Here is a 15,649-nt window from a genome sequence, read left to right on the forward strand (position 1 = left end):
GTATCTTCTTATTTCCTCTTTCATGCAAGTCTTACTTCTCTCATTTTGCCTTTGGTTTCCTCATCTCAAGAACGCAAAAAATTATAAGCAGCTATTCAAGAAACAAAGACAGCAACTTCAAGGTACTCCATTCCTGTTCTTGATGTGACTATCACAAAATCGCAAAATATGTAGTCTATTGTGTCTGAAAAAAAATACAGGGGGACTCAATTGTTGAAGTATATGTGTTTGCTTATTTTTGTTAATTATTTCTAAGGTTATTGTTTATAATTTTTTTTTCTTTGAATCTAAATTCTATTGGTAATTGTTTTATTAATTATTTCTAAGGTTATTCTTTATAATTTTCTTTTCTTTGAATCTAAATTTTGTTGGTAATTGTTTTGTGAATATGAATAAGAGACTATTGGTACAATTGCAATCAAACTTTTAATCAGAGAGATGAATCAAAGAAGGGAAAAAAAATATATTTATATGTTCATGCAGTTCTCAGGCAAGTACATAATCTGAATCTCTCATGTGTAAGTGGAGATGAACAAACTAAAAGACTACTCTACGACTCCATCAGATTTAATTTCTTTGATTAACTTTAATGATGGAAAGGGAACATAAGAGTGTCAAAACTCTTAATTTAAATTGTCTTCCCCCTTTCTCCCTTTTTCGTCTTTTTGGTGTTGTACTTCTTGTTGTACAGAGTATATAGGAATAAAAGTTCTTTTCAAAGGTCAGTGCATGCCTTCAATTCTCATCTTGGCCAATAAGTTTAAAGTTTTGGTTCCTTTACTGATCTTATGCTTTATTCTCATCTACTGTTGGATTGTTTTTATATAATTAAGTTTTGCCGCAGATAAATGGGATTTTGTGGGAAGCACTTGAAGGGCTAAACGCCTATAGAACCAAATATGGACGTATACTTGTATTTAGACCGGAAGAAAATAGGGGTCATTGTATTGATGTTTAATGTTATCATGGATTATTTAGTATTGAACAAAAGAGTCATATTATTTTATTAGTTGTTTTCTTATATTGTAATTATCATTGGATGATCTCTTTTATTGATCATGAGATGGACTTTTTTATTATGAATGCACGGTAATTGTTTCTGATTAATTTTATTAAATATGTTAATCTTAAAATAATTTTTATGTAATAATAATAAGTAGATGGCATGTTTTTTAGACTGGAATAACTTCCAATCCAAAAAGATGCCTTTTTTTTAATTAAAAAAACTCACTTTTCATGTCTGTTTTGGCAAAACAAACGTAAAAAGTGGGACTTTTTACTTTTGTTTCTAAAAAACAGACAATAAAAGTGTTATGTTTTACTTCTGTTTTGGACAGACGTGAAAAGTCCCACTTTTCTCATCTGTTCAAAACAGAAGTCAAATATAGGATACTTGTTACGTCCTTTCTTTGAATGTCCTTCCCAAAACAGAAGTAAAAAATCCTTCAAAACACAAGCAAAAAGTCTCTGCTGTAGTAGTGTTTTGCTGATTTTGCAGTTACATCTAACCCATTTAAAGTGATCTTAAAATTCGCAGGATTGTCATTGAAGTTCACAACCTACCAAATATTTTGAATTTCAAATGAGATAAAAGCACACAAATTTGAGGGTTTTTTCCTCTCTATTTCTTAGTCGGAAATAAAGATCATCATGGATTAAATTTAGCTACCTTTACTTTTATGTAATTCTTCTTTTCCGTTAAACTTGTGTGAGCAATTACAGATGCAACAACTGAAGAAGGAGCTTTAAGCGTTGAGTTCAAATGCATTGCTACACTAGAGTCTGAGAATAGCTTTTGCAAATAATAGCTTGGAGTTCCATAACTTTGATGAGAATCAAATACAATAGCATCGGGCAACCATCTATATATACTTATTTACAAACAGTTTTTAAAAATATTAATAATTTAAAAAGATAACTTTATAACACAAAGCATAAGACAACATTAATTACCTTTGGTTGTTTGTGTTACCAAAAAGTGGTGCATAGCTAACCATTTCGATGACCTCACTGTTGGAAGAAAAAGGTGAAAATAATTTATTAATGGGGTTAACTAACTAACTAACGATTCGTATGAAATTTGATAATTAAGCAAATGGCATACCTATTCCTCTCTAGTCCCATAAGAAATGCAGATTCACCCAATGCAGACAAAAGTGTTCCCTTCCCAGCATCTTCGTTCCAAACGGCATATTCACTAACAAAAGCTTTTGGTCCAAAACAAGGCATATGATCGAACTTGGTGTACAATGAGAAGAATTGCTTAGCATTTGAATATATATGGAAGCCATACAGCTCTGCTGGATGGTCCAACGCTTTTTTGGTAGCATCACAATTTGATATAATTTGCATATCTGGATATGCATGCTTTATGGCATCATGGAATTTGAGGTAGCTTTCTTGGTAGTTTTCTATCACAATCCTCGTTTCCAATACCGACGTATCTCAAATCAAAAGGTTTGGAGTGACCTAAAGAAGCTCTTACTTTACCCCATCTTGATGTAATAGGACCTCTTGCAAATTCAATACCATCAAGAGCTTCCTCAAAATTAATTCACAAAAAAATTAACTAAATTAAACCATAGATAATGATTAACTAAGCAAGGGTTAAATATAAGTTATACTTGAACCATAGGACCAATGTCACTGATGTTGACTTTATCATGGTGGCTAATACCATTGTTAAATACCCATATTGGGGTCGTACCAAGGTCCTCAAACAACTGTAACAAAAGAATAATAATGATTAGTGATTAGGCTATAAAAACAATATTCAGTTTAGAAATTTAGAGTTTAAAGTACATACTTGAAGAAACTCTAAATAACCAAATCCATTGTCGACCCAATAATCCCAGACATTAAAGGGACCAATTCTCTTCTCCCAAGGTCCAATGGTATTCTTCCGCCTAAATGCATTTCTCATATATTCACCTTCAACATAACAGCCACCTAATCTAATGGGAATGTTAGGTTTTAATTGAAAGAAAAAATTGAATTTGACAAAACATGCTAATTTTAAGAATTCTTCATGCTTTTTTTTTTTTTTGCCTGAAGAATTCTTCATGCTAAGCACTATGCTTACTGGGAAATCTAAGAAATGTTGGTTTCAAATCAGCCACCTTTTGAAAAAGGCCTTTTCCCAACCCATGTCCCTAATTAAAAATGCAAAGTATAGAGTGTTAAAAAAAGAAGAAGTAATCATTGTAATTTATTAAATACGCTTAAAGTTGTGAGTTGATGAAGTATTCAAGACCTTGTATGTGTCTAGAGGCAGTGCTGAGACCTGATCCAACCAAATAACTCCTTTTTGGTCCATTGTCAACTGGAGGCTTGCTTTGACATCTGACGCGTGGGCTTCTAAAATAGTTTCAAACTTTTCCAGCTTGCAACATAACTTGCAAGAGCCCTAGAAAAGATAAATAAATTATGAGGTGTATGTATACAAATAAGAAGTATTAGTGTGTGCACGCGCAATGGAATTGTTAAGTACTTGATGTTATTTGAAGTCAATTCTTTCCCATCTACTCCTATAAACGCCACTTTCAAATTAATTGGTCCCAAGGAACGAAGATAGAATACAACTCTATATCGTTTTCCTTGCTCAATATTCTGAAAGAACGTAACAAGCAATATACAAGTATCAAAACATAATGGATATTTTATATAATCCAGCAATTAGATCTTCAAATATGTGTGCGCTCTATATATATATATAGAGAGAGAGAGAGAGAGAGGCAGAGAGAGAAGCTTATGATGCCCTAAAAATCCAGGATTAGAGAGTCCAACACCATTAGGGCATTCAGCCTGAGAAGAACAATGGATATCCAATTTGACAGCCATTTTATTACTAGAAACAGGGAGGTAGGTTCATTTTGAACATTAATGGTTGATCTATTTCCTTTTACAGTCCATGGAGAGATGCTTGAGAGAATTGTTGTGCCTCCAGCTTCAAAACCTTAACCAACAATTCAAGTAGTTTGTGTAAGGTTGATTATAAATAATTCAAAGAAGAAAAATCTCAGAGAGAGATTATGGGAATGGCTTTTACCTCTCTTGTTGACAAGTTCTGCCCACAATCCTCCAGCTCCAACATGATTATTTCCTACAAATAGTCACCTAATCATTTGTAGAACTATGTGAAAAACTACGTAAATGGTGGTTAATAGTTATGAGCAAATTAAACTTACCTAAATATATATTTCATGAAATTAATGTTCACCTCAAAAAATGCGCCAAAAAAATATTTGGAAATTTGCTTTCCTACAGAACCAGCGTCTACAACTAATGTAGAAATAACGTTGCTGTCAGCAAGAGTTTGAAAGACAAGAGAAAGAGAGAAAGCTATGAATAAAAGTGCACAAAATGTAACTTTAGAAGAAGCCATGGGATTAATTTACTTCTAATTCATAGTTGTGACTCTCTAGGGCCAATGATGCATGTATTTATGGCTTTTTAGGCTGACTGTTTACATTGATTAATAGTGGATTACTTTAAATGCAAAAGTGTTGTTAGCTTTAGAAATCATTAATGCCACTAGATTTTCCGTAGCATTCTGTCAGTGATATGCCTATTTAAATTCTTTAATTATTTGTACTTTGCATATTTTCTTTGAATAAGTAGCCTTTTGTCTAAAAAGGTTAGTATTTTCTTTAAAATGATTTAAATTTCAACTTTTTGCCAGTGTGACAAATTGTGATATTTGATTTTGACTATTTGCTAGGATTTTTATTTGACTATATATACACAACGTTTGTCCTAATATTGAGATAGCAATTAATGAGATAAAGATGAGTCAACGTTTAGGAAGAGATAACAAAGGATGACTATAAAGAACCAAAGAAAGTGGACTGGGAATTTGTGGGTTGAAGGGCTTCTTCTGAAAAATAACGGACTATCCAAGTTATGTATAACACACACACACACTCTACCATACCTTAATTGGTAATATATAATTTATACTAGACAAATACCTTTGTGAGTAATATTGTTAATTGATTTTGTCCCTTCGAAATTTCAAACTCTTACCAAATTAATCTTTATTTTAAAGATATGAAATTCTTAGTGGTTATATTCATCATTGGCGTCAACACTGTAAATTCTACATTAATTACAAGTACTTTACCTTACCAGAAACCTAAGAGACAAATACAGTGCTCACGTTAATGATGATTTTTTTATCTCTTAGCTTAGAAGGTATATCTTATATTTAAAATACGGATTAATTTGGTGAGATTTTGAAATTTTGCAGGGACAGAATTAATTAACAATATTAGGCATTGCAAAGATATTTGTCTCTTAAATTTTTGGTAAGGTTCGATCTTTGACGGAATATTTCGAACGGCCTCTAAAATTTGACAAAAGGAGTTGTTTATGTAATTATAGCAAAATGGAAGTGAAGTCACTTGTTTTTCCTTCTATGGGTGTTCAATATGTCACATCTTGGTCCCAATCAATTCAAGACGGACAGGACAGGAAGACTATTGGATGAGATAGAACAGTAATCAGGACAGCATGGGACACGGGACAAGGTCATCTTGTCCTGTCCCGATGTTTTTTTAAAAAAAACTTATTTATTAATAATTATTATAGATTATTCATTCACTTGTTAATGATGATGATTTTTTATAGTGATTTTTAGCTCTTAAGTTGTCTTATTATCTCAACAAAATCTTTTCTTAATAAAATAATTCATAAAGCCATTACGAAATGTTTCTTTTATGGTAATTTTTTTATAGTATTATTTTTACATTTTTTAATATTATATAATTGAGTTTTTTACATAATACTTTTTATAATTTTTTTATATTTAGAAACTCAATGAAAAGAAAAACATTATAACGTAAAAAATTCACACAAGGAGTTACAATTTTTGTTTTTACAAAAAGGAAAACGGGACATCTAGGGATTAGGAGGAGACATAGGACAGAAATCCTGTTCCATGCCTGTTCATCTGGATGAGACCAGGATGGGTCTATCCCTGTCCCATCCCATGAACAATTTAATATATTAATTTTTTATTCTAAATTTATTTTTATGATATATGTTTCATTTAATTTCATGCTCGTGAATGATGGTGTCTAATGTTGCGTTATTGCAAAATGAAGGGAATATCGAATTCAAACCTTATCAGTAGCTATTTGGTGAACAGCCATAGGATGTCTTTATCGTAGGTTTAGAAGTGTTGTTTTTGTCTGACATTACAAGCTCACGCTTGCCCTACTTATTTCCCCGGAAGGGGGGGCTGGGGAGGGTTGAACCTGATCAGTAGCTAAACATGGCATAGGTTCATAATCTTCTTCAAATGAGAGGTGCTCAACATGAGTGAAATATATTTATTATTTATTTTTGGTACAAAAAATTTGAACACAAAAATCACTACATAATTGTATTTAACAATGTACATTTTTCATAATGCATTAATAATTAATTCTTTTAAAGATATTACATGTTACTAACTTAATTAAAAATGTAATAACTAACATTTGAAGTGTCAGGTGAGTTTTTTAATAAAAGAGTAGCCTAATTTTTACAATTTTAGTAAATGATTAGTTCTACCACTCTCTTCTAAAAAAATAAATAATTCAATAAGAAAATAATGATATTGTGGAGTTAATTTAGTTTCATAGTATACTTTTGCTTGATTAATAGTTATAATAAAATATTTTGAAAGCAGAATAGATAACTAAAAAGAATTTGTGCGTATAATTTGCAAATAGCTGAATTTTTAAAGGCCTGAGAGGTACAACATTTGAATTTAATAGAGTAAAAGTAGTAAAATTCATTCAAATATTACGTTGAGTAGATTGAAAGAAGTTATTGGATGAAAGTTACAACTCTCTTTCAACGAAATTGTGACAAATCTAGAATACAGATATCTTGCGTGTATAAGTCCACCATAATACCAAGCATGTAATTTGGAAGATGATTAAGATGTATAACAAATGTGGCAAGTGAGTTGTCGATTCTCAACTCAATTATCATGTGTAGAGTTGTGTGCCAATATATGGAATAAGAACTCATGTTTGGCCGAGAGGATGACTCGCTTTTGTATTTATGAACCCAACATATTAACTACAAGTGTGGAATGGCAATGTAAGTAAATGATCTTGACTAATGCTTATTTTGGTAAAGATGACTAATACTTATTAATTCTATGCTTTGATACTAACTTTCTTGTATTTTCCTTTGTAGATTTCTCAAATCATATACAATACTACGAATCACGTACATTAGTTGAATGATTAAGCCACCTAATGGAATATTTAAATATGTTAGATTACCTGAATTTTAGGATGTTGCTCGAGTAGGACAATTTGATTATGATTGGAGTTTGGCCTCAACCCTTATTGAGAGATGATGTCTTGAAACTTACACATTTCATGTTCCACGTGGAGAGTACACAATAACATTAGAGGATGTTGTTATACAGTTGGGTATTAACCCATGTGTAAGAATACCTTTCATTGTGAAAATTGACTTTAATTAGTTAGATATTTGTGAATGGCTTCTAGGTATTATACGACTTGCAGATAAAATGCATGGACAATGACTATTTATGAGTTGGTTGAAAGATCACTTTAATCACTTATTTGATAATGCAAACAATTTACAAGTTCAACAAGTCATTCGTGCATATATCCTCAAGTAGATAATGCTAAATGGAAAAATGTAGGACAACCCTTGTCCAGCTACCACATTCTTATGACAATATAGGAGTTTCTCTAACAGAATGATTGATGACAAGATAATTTGGCAACCATTGAATCTTTTAAAGTGTGCTAATTGATTCTAGAGTATTGTTTGGCTTGGCAACACCTAAAAGTTATCTTGCTTTGATTCCTCTAATATGTTTTCATCTTGTAGAATGACATTATCCTGATTATGTACTGAGGTAATTTGGTCATCAAGAACCTTGGGTAGATCGAAGGAAATTATTGAGCAAACGCTACAACTTCCTTCCAATGAAACTGTGATAAATCTAGTATACAAATATCCTATGTACATAAGTCCACCACAATACCAAGCATATAATGTGGAAGATGATTCAGATCTACAACAAATGTGACAAGTAAGCTATCAATTCTCAGCTCAATTAACATGTGCAAAGTTGTGTGCACATATATATATAATAATATTATACGTTACCCCTCTAGTCCTATGATAATTTCAATGAACATAAAATTTTCCCCATATACTCATGTTTAGTAAGAGTAGTGTGAGAGTAGAAATTAATATAATGTTAGAATTTAGTGTAGTTAATGAGATAATGTTGAAAATTACTTGAATTTTATGACAAATTTAATACATTTGACTGTTTTTATTGGTATATATGAATTAGTTAGTAGTCTGTTATAATAAGAGGAAGAGGGAGTAGTCAATAATTAAATAAGAGTAGTCACCAAATTTTTAAAAACTAGCAAAATTAGTCAATCACGATACTAGAGTAATTAATAGCTCAATAAGAATAGTCATCATAGCTCTAGAAACAAATGTAGTCAATAGCTAAACAATAGCAGTCAATACATAAAAGGAGTATCCATTGGAGCTTCAGTAGTCACTTTCCGGCTAGGGGTACTGATGTGGCATTCTTAAAAACAAGAGAGAGAAAAGAAAAGAAAGCGTAAAGAGCATTTGCATCATTTTGCAATATTTAAAATTCTAAAATTAGTACAAATGATATAATTTGGGATTTTGAAATTTACCTATTCTGATTTGTGATTTAACAATTTCTAGAATATTTTATTGTCTTTTTTCTTAGAGTTAAGGTGCCCCCAACATTTTGAAGCACCTAATGTCATGAAGTTATTTGTAGTGCAATTTTCGTCTTGAAGTATTTAAAATGATACACTCACATCCATTTTTTTTGATTACACTCACATCCATTTTAACATAATGTTTTGCACTACAAAAAAACAGTGAATTACCAGCGGTCACTTTTAGCAGTTAAAAAAAACTGCTACAAAAATAAATATTTCTAGTGGTTATAACACAAACTACAAGAAATTTGCATCATTTTGACAGAAATGTTGTGGATCCCACATATTTCTAGTAGTTTTGACCCAACCACTAGAAAATGACTGCCACAACTGTGGCGCTATTTGACACAAAGTTGGCGCCATATTTTCAGTATTTAATTTTTAGCGGTTTTGTTGCTGGAATCGCTAGAAATGTTGTACTTTTTAGCACCTCAAAAACTGCTAGAAATTTCATTAAAGTTTCTAGTGGTTGTCCTGGAAACCGCTAGAAATAATTTATTTTTCTCGAGGAGTCCTGATATGTGGTTGCATGCAGGTGGCGACGAGGGGTAGCGCTACAAATTTCTAGCAGTTTTCATATAACTGCTAGAAATTTCATCAAATTTTCTAGTAGTTGTCCTTGAAACTGTTACAAATATCACAAGAAATTTTAAAATTTCAAATTCAAAATTTTCTCCTAGCTAACAATTTCTAGCGAACTGTTAGAAAATTCTTACCATTACCCTCTTACTTTGAAATTCAAATTTTTCCCTGACCTCAACATTTCTAGCAGTTATTAAAGGCCAGAAAATTCTTACTGTTACCCTTAAATTTGGTTCAATTTTTTAAATATAAAAAAATTACAATTTGTAGCAATTACAGAACCGCTAGAAAATATATAAAACAACTGCAAAAAGTAGACAATTGCTAGAAAATTCTCACTGATCTATATATATACCATCTTACCTCCTCATTCATTTACCCCATTTCTTTTCCTTCCTCTCATCTTCTTCTTTATAATTCTCTTTTTTCTTCGTGCTCTCTCACATGGTAGTTTTTCTCTTTTATTTATATGGTAAGATGATATTTATTTTATAAATTTTAATTTATTTATTTATCTTTATTTATAATTTACTAACATATTTATTTATCTTTTTCTTTCAAATTTTTCTTCTTTATATTTGTGATGCCCTCCTCAACTAATTCAAGCACTTTTCAACATAAAAGTTAAGGTTCAATACTACAAACTATCCCATCTCTAATTCAACTATCTTATTAAATTAAATAAATTCAATTCAATTATTGACACAATTATAATATATTACTTATTATGTATCACAAAATTTAAATATATAACATGTAATATATTGGTAAACACAAATATTAACATAATTCTCTAATATAATCTTTAATGGTTTTTAATTAATAATATTATATTTTATAATAATGAAAATTTTGATTTTATTTTTTTCGCATGGAATGAATTTTGTGGTGGTTCAAAAACTGTTAGAAAAATTTAAAAAGCGGGAAAATTTTCATAAAATTTAAATTTGGTCAACCTGGCGCCAAATTTCTAGTGGTTAATAACCGCTGGAAAGGTTTGGCGACAGTTTGAAAATTTTGTTTCTTGGCAAAATAAATTTTGTCCACAACTTTCTAATGGTTCTGTGAAAATTTTCTAGCGGTTTTGAACCACTAGAAAATTCATCACATTCTTGTTTTTACAATTTTAGTAACACGGTTAACAAATTTTGTAACTCTAATCACAAGTTCAGTATAACAGTTAACAACAGGTTTTTTAAGAAATTCTAAAAGCAGCATTTTTACAACTTCAGTAATGCTATTAATAAGTTTTGTAACTTTATAACAAGTTTGGTATAGCATTTAATAACAAGTTTTTTAAAAAATTCAAAAAGTGATATTTTTACAATTTTAGTAATGCGGTTAACAAGTCATATAAGGATATTAACAACTCTCATAACCATAATGGCTACCTAATAAGTGGAAAAATTTTGCTGTACAACCTTAATATGGAGCTAATATTAAAAACTTGTTAACCGTATTACTGAATTTGTAAAAATTTTAAAAAAAACATTGTTGCTATCGCTAGAGCTCTAGCAACCGATTGTTGGCCGGCGCCAGAGCTCCAGTGATAGCAACCACTAAGCTTCGCGACTAGCCAACCTATGAGACCGACCGTACCGTAACCGACCAGTGGAGGTATTTGATTTTAAAACAATAAATAAAATAAAGGATAATATCATCATTTCACCAAATTTGCAAATCCCAAATTGGTCACTTATGCCTAAATTAGGATTTTGCAAATTCAAGTGACTATTTTGAGATTTTTAAATTTAAATGTCATTTTTGTGTCTTTTCTTCTTGTTTGATTGTTAATTTGATGACTCAGCTCAAATTTGACCAAAACAATCCTATCTAGCATATGACATAACCAGGTGACATGGCTTTTGTTGTGGGGAAATTTTTTTTTTTTAATTTCATTAAGAATTGTCTCTGAATGTAACTCCTGCGCACCTTCCCCATCTTCTCGCCCGAACTCCTCTGAAAACCCCACTTCTTTCATCTTCATTCTCTCAAGTTCATGTACACTTTAGCTGTCTCGAAGAGCTAATAGCGCTGGGCACGTTTTATATCATGTACCTCATTTTTAATTAAGTTTTGTAATTTTTTCCTTTTATTGGGCTGTTATATTTTTTTTTAATTATAGCTACTAGTATATTTACTCATAAAATTTTTAACGTGTAAGAGAAATACAGTTAGAAATTGATGATGCAGGTCTCCTACTGCATACATCTGGATTAATTTTGTCACATAAATTGAAATTAAATAAAATCAAAATCAAACAGATTACACATCGTTGGCAAAAAAACAAGCTACACATTATATGTAGACATAAGGAAAGTATTGTTCTCTGAGCATAATATAATCTTTTATATTGACGAGAAATAAATTTATTTCGTCACTTTATTTTTAATAGTCTTGCTTCTTTTAAATATTCTAATTTGTAGTTGTTTCAATACTAGTTTAGCCTGCAATTTTTGGTTGTCCCAATGCACATATTCCAAAGACAAAACTTTATACTATTCTTATCACGAGAGTTGTTATAATTTGTAGTAATCTAGTCTACTTTTCTAGTAACTTTTGCTCACGGTTTCCCAAATCCCAATTATATGAGTGTATACCGAACCCACCAACCAAGCCTTGTTTCTTTAATATACTGACAGTCACCAGCCCAACCTCAAGTTATCTTTTTATAAGCGTGAGATAGTGGAGTTAGACCTTAAGCCCAAAAGGCACATCTATGAGTGAGCACGAGGGGAAAGAAAATAGCCAGACTGATACAGAATGACGAAGATATCGTGTAGCGTCGTCTTTCTAATTTCCATTGTCTTCATAACATTTCTCCAAACCCAGAATTGCAGGGCAGCTTCTCTTTCACGCCGCCACAACACCTCTCCGATTAACGACACCGTCTCCTCCACCGCTGATGCCGCCACGAGCACCGCAGCCCGTGACTCCGGCCACCGCTGCCTCGTCGCCGATGTGGCCGACACCGACTTGTTCGACTCGGATCCTCGATTTGTGAGCACATTGGCCTCAAATTCACTCCAAATCACTCCCAAGACCCTTACCCCTAATGAACCTGCAGTTAGCTGTCCAGGAAGTAACGGACGCTCTACGAGCTGTCTCCCCGCCAAGAAACCCGTAGCTCCCGGAGGCCCGGTTTGTAGGGGTCCGTACCAACGAGACTGCTATGCAAACCTGTAAGATGCTTTATAATAAGCAGATTTTATCAATTAAACCTACTTTGCTTCAAATAATCTCTGATTTAATCATTTATATATGTCTTCATCTGTATATGCACTGGCACTGCTGTTTAATTTGTATTCCGGAACTAGCTAGCTTGTTTGATGTGTGAAGTGATGCTTGGTTTAATATGTGCTTTTATTTGCTCTAAGTTCATTAACTCATGTTTGTTGATATATACAGTTGCCTCAACATCAGTTTTAACCCGCGTTTTTTTCATACCTCTTCGAGCGGAAATTAAAACCTTTGACTCGTTATGTTTTGAGAAATCAACTCGTTAATCGTTTCGTTATGTTTAACTCCGGTTAACATAACATGGAAGAACTGCAGACATTCGAAAATTGTGACGCTTCACGGTCCAGAATAGAAGGGACGACTAAAAATCTTCTACACAGGCCATTCTCAGCATTTTCTTCTGGGCGTTCAATTGACGAAAAATACAGTCCAGTTGAGCTATATGCTTAACATTTTCTTCTCGCGGTGTTTTGTTTTTTTGGGGGTATAAAATGCTTCTTCACTCAACTTAAGATAAGCACTCACGTTTTCCATATCATCTTCAATTCCCTCTTTTTTTTTTTAAAAAAAAAAGGTATAAAAACTAGCACTAAAAATATAAAACTATAGATACAATGGAATCCAATTCGCAAAGTAGATTCTTTTCCTCTTATATCAAGTATGGGAGAAACAATAATATTTATCGGCAGTTCAAACATCATTAGTGCTGGAGTGCACAGATCAGGAAATAAATTAACTTAAATTTCACCAACCATTTCTTAAAATTTAATATTTTTTAATTTTATCTTTGTTTAATATATATAATTAAATATAAGAAGTCCAAAAAGTATCAGTCAAACATCAGAAGGAAACAAAAGGGAGATAGAACTGAATGGAGAATAGAAATTTGAGTTCTCTTTATTTATTTATTTTTTTGGGATAAATTTAGGAATTTGAGTTATTATAAATCTTCTTCATCTTTCCATCACTACAAACTTATGCACATTAGTGACAATACTAGAAGCATGGCCGAGCCTACGGTGCTAAATGCAAAACTAAATGGAAAATTGCAAATAAAGACTCTTGGATATGTAAAATTGTGATTTGGAACTCTAAATTTAAAAAATAGCAAATAATGACCCAGTTCTACTTTTACAAATATGAAATATGGGTAAAATGTCTAAAATGTCCCTCAACCAAATTGTGATTTGATCTACTAAAGTTGTCATTCATTAAAGTGAATTTGTCATTTCTTATAGTCAACTCGTCATTTGGCATACCCTTAGTTAAATTATGATTTGGTCTACTGAAATTGTCATTTATTAAAATAAACTTGTCATTTGATTCTGAGAGGCATTTCAGACATTTCACCTGCATTTCATATTTGCAAAAATAAAACCGGGTCCTTATTTGCTATTTTTTAAATTTAAGATCTCAAATTATAATTTTATATATTTAGGAGTCTTTATTTATAATTTTCCAAACTAAATCTCCTTTTTGTCTAACTTTGCTGTATAATTTATTTTTTTATAAGTACATATATTTTCTTATTCAAGACAATTTTGTTTCTTCATATAATTCTTGTTGTTGCCTTGTGGGTTCACCCTCTGATTAAAGAAAATTAAAAAAAAAAACTTCCAAAAATGAAAGTGAGATACAAAAGCATGGAAGAAAAAATAAATTTAAAAATATTACTCTAGTTCTTAATATAGAACTTAATTATTAATTTGCTTTGGTTTTGAATATAAAATCTATTTATTATATTTATCATTTTTTAAATAATCCTTATTCATACTTCTTTAACCATAATCAAGTAGAAAAAGTATGAAAGATATTAAGAAAGACGATTACGGTGTTTTAGAAAAAATATATCATATTTCTTGTCTAATTTACCTAACTTTTTTAATCTAATCAAATTAATTAAATAATTCTTACATTAAGAGTAGAATAACTATTAAAAAGTCATGGGCCCACTGATGTAATTGTTATATACCCAATGACTCAAATAATTTGCATGGGGAAAATGATGACAATGGGACCCACTGAAAGAAAGGAGAACAAAGTTCTATACATAAAAGACTAAAAAGTAAAAAAGTGATATTATTGTCTCCAAAAATCAAAAAGGTTATACTATTATTTTCACTCTTCTTGGCGCCAAGGCCTACGAAGTCGCTCCAATCCCTTCCTTTTTTTTTTTTTTTTTGACCAGGCTTCCCGGGACCCATTGAATTAATGATATAAAAGCACTTTTTTAAGTGGGAAGTCATCCTATTTTTATCAGCTATCTAATGCTACTTTTGTTTTTAATATACAACTCAATTAGCTAATTTAAAGAGGCTAAAAACTAAACTATCTCTAATAAAAGACTTTATTTGATTTTTATTTTGATTCTAAATATAAAATTCTAATTTACTTTAGGGTTGCACATGGGCAAGGCTGGGCAGGGCAGAACCCTTGCCCAATGCCCAGCCTGTAGAATGAATGGGCTGAAAATGCAGCCCGTTACCTAGTCCTGCCCATGAAAAGCCCTAATAAGTTTGGACTGGGCAAATGGGGGCTGGGTAGGCAGGCTTTTATGCCCAACAAGTTAATATACTATATTAATTAACTAATTATTTATATCCCTCTAAATAATCTAATGTAACTTTATATTAAAATGAAAACTTGGCCTTAATTTTGTTACTACTAATTAATATACTATGAAACTACTTTTGTAATAGCTAATAGGAGTGGACTATGACAAAAAATGTTGTTAGTATATTTTATTAAACTTAATTGTTTTTCTAGTTTCTAACTCTCAAAATCATTCAAAAATAAATAAGTATAATGAATACTAAATATTAATACAATAATGCGTTTGATTTAGGAAATAAATATGAGGCAAATAAAATATATATAAATAAAATTGTACATATTTTTGCGGGTAGGGCCAAATGGGCAGGGCAGCATACCGTGCCCGATGCCCAGCCCTGCCCAACAGTTTGCCCAACCCGAACATGCTCAATAGTTCTTTTGAGCCATTTTTTTTAGGACAGGCTGGGCATTTTTTTTGCGGGCTTGGGCAGGTATAGTGGGCAATTGGGCTTCATGAA

The 15,649-nt window shown here is 31.5% G+C and overlaps 1 pseudogene; it reads right to left on the bottom strand.

The window, feature by feature from the left end:
• Positions 1 to 1,445: 1,445 nt before the first annotated feature.
• On the bottom strand, positions 1,446 to 4,384 carry LOC114738804 (alpha-L-arabinofuranosidase 2-like; annotated as a pseudogene).
• Positions 4,385 to 15,649: the final 11,265 nt, after the last annotated feature.

The sequence above is a fragment of the Neltuma alba genome, unplaced genomic scaffold (assembly GCF_004799145.2).
Source record: "Neltuma alba isolate B1F8T4 unplaced genomic scaffold, ASM479914v2 tig00013689_pilon, whole genome shotgun sequence".
Lineage (NCBI taxonomy): Eukaryota > Viridiplantae > Streptophyta > Magnoliopsida > Fabales > Fabaceae > Neltuma > Neltuma alba.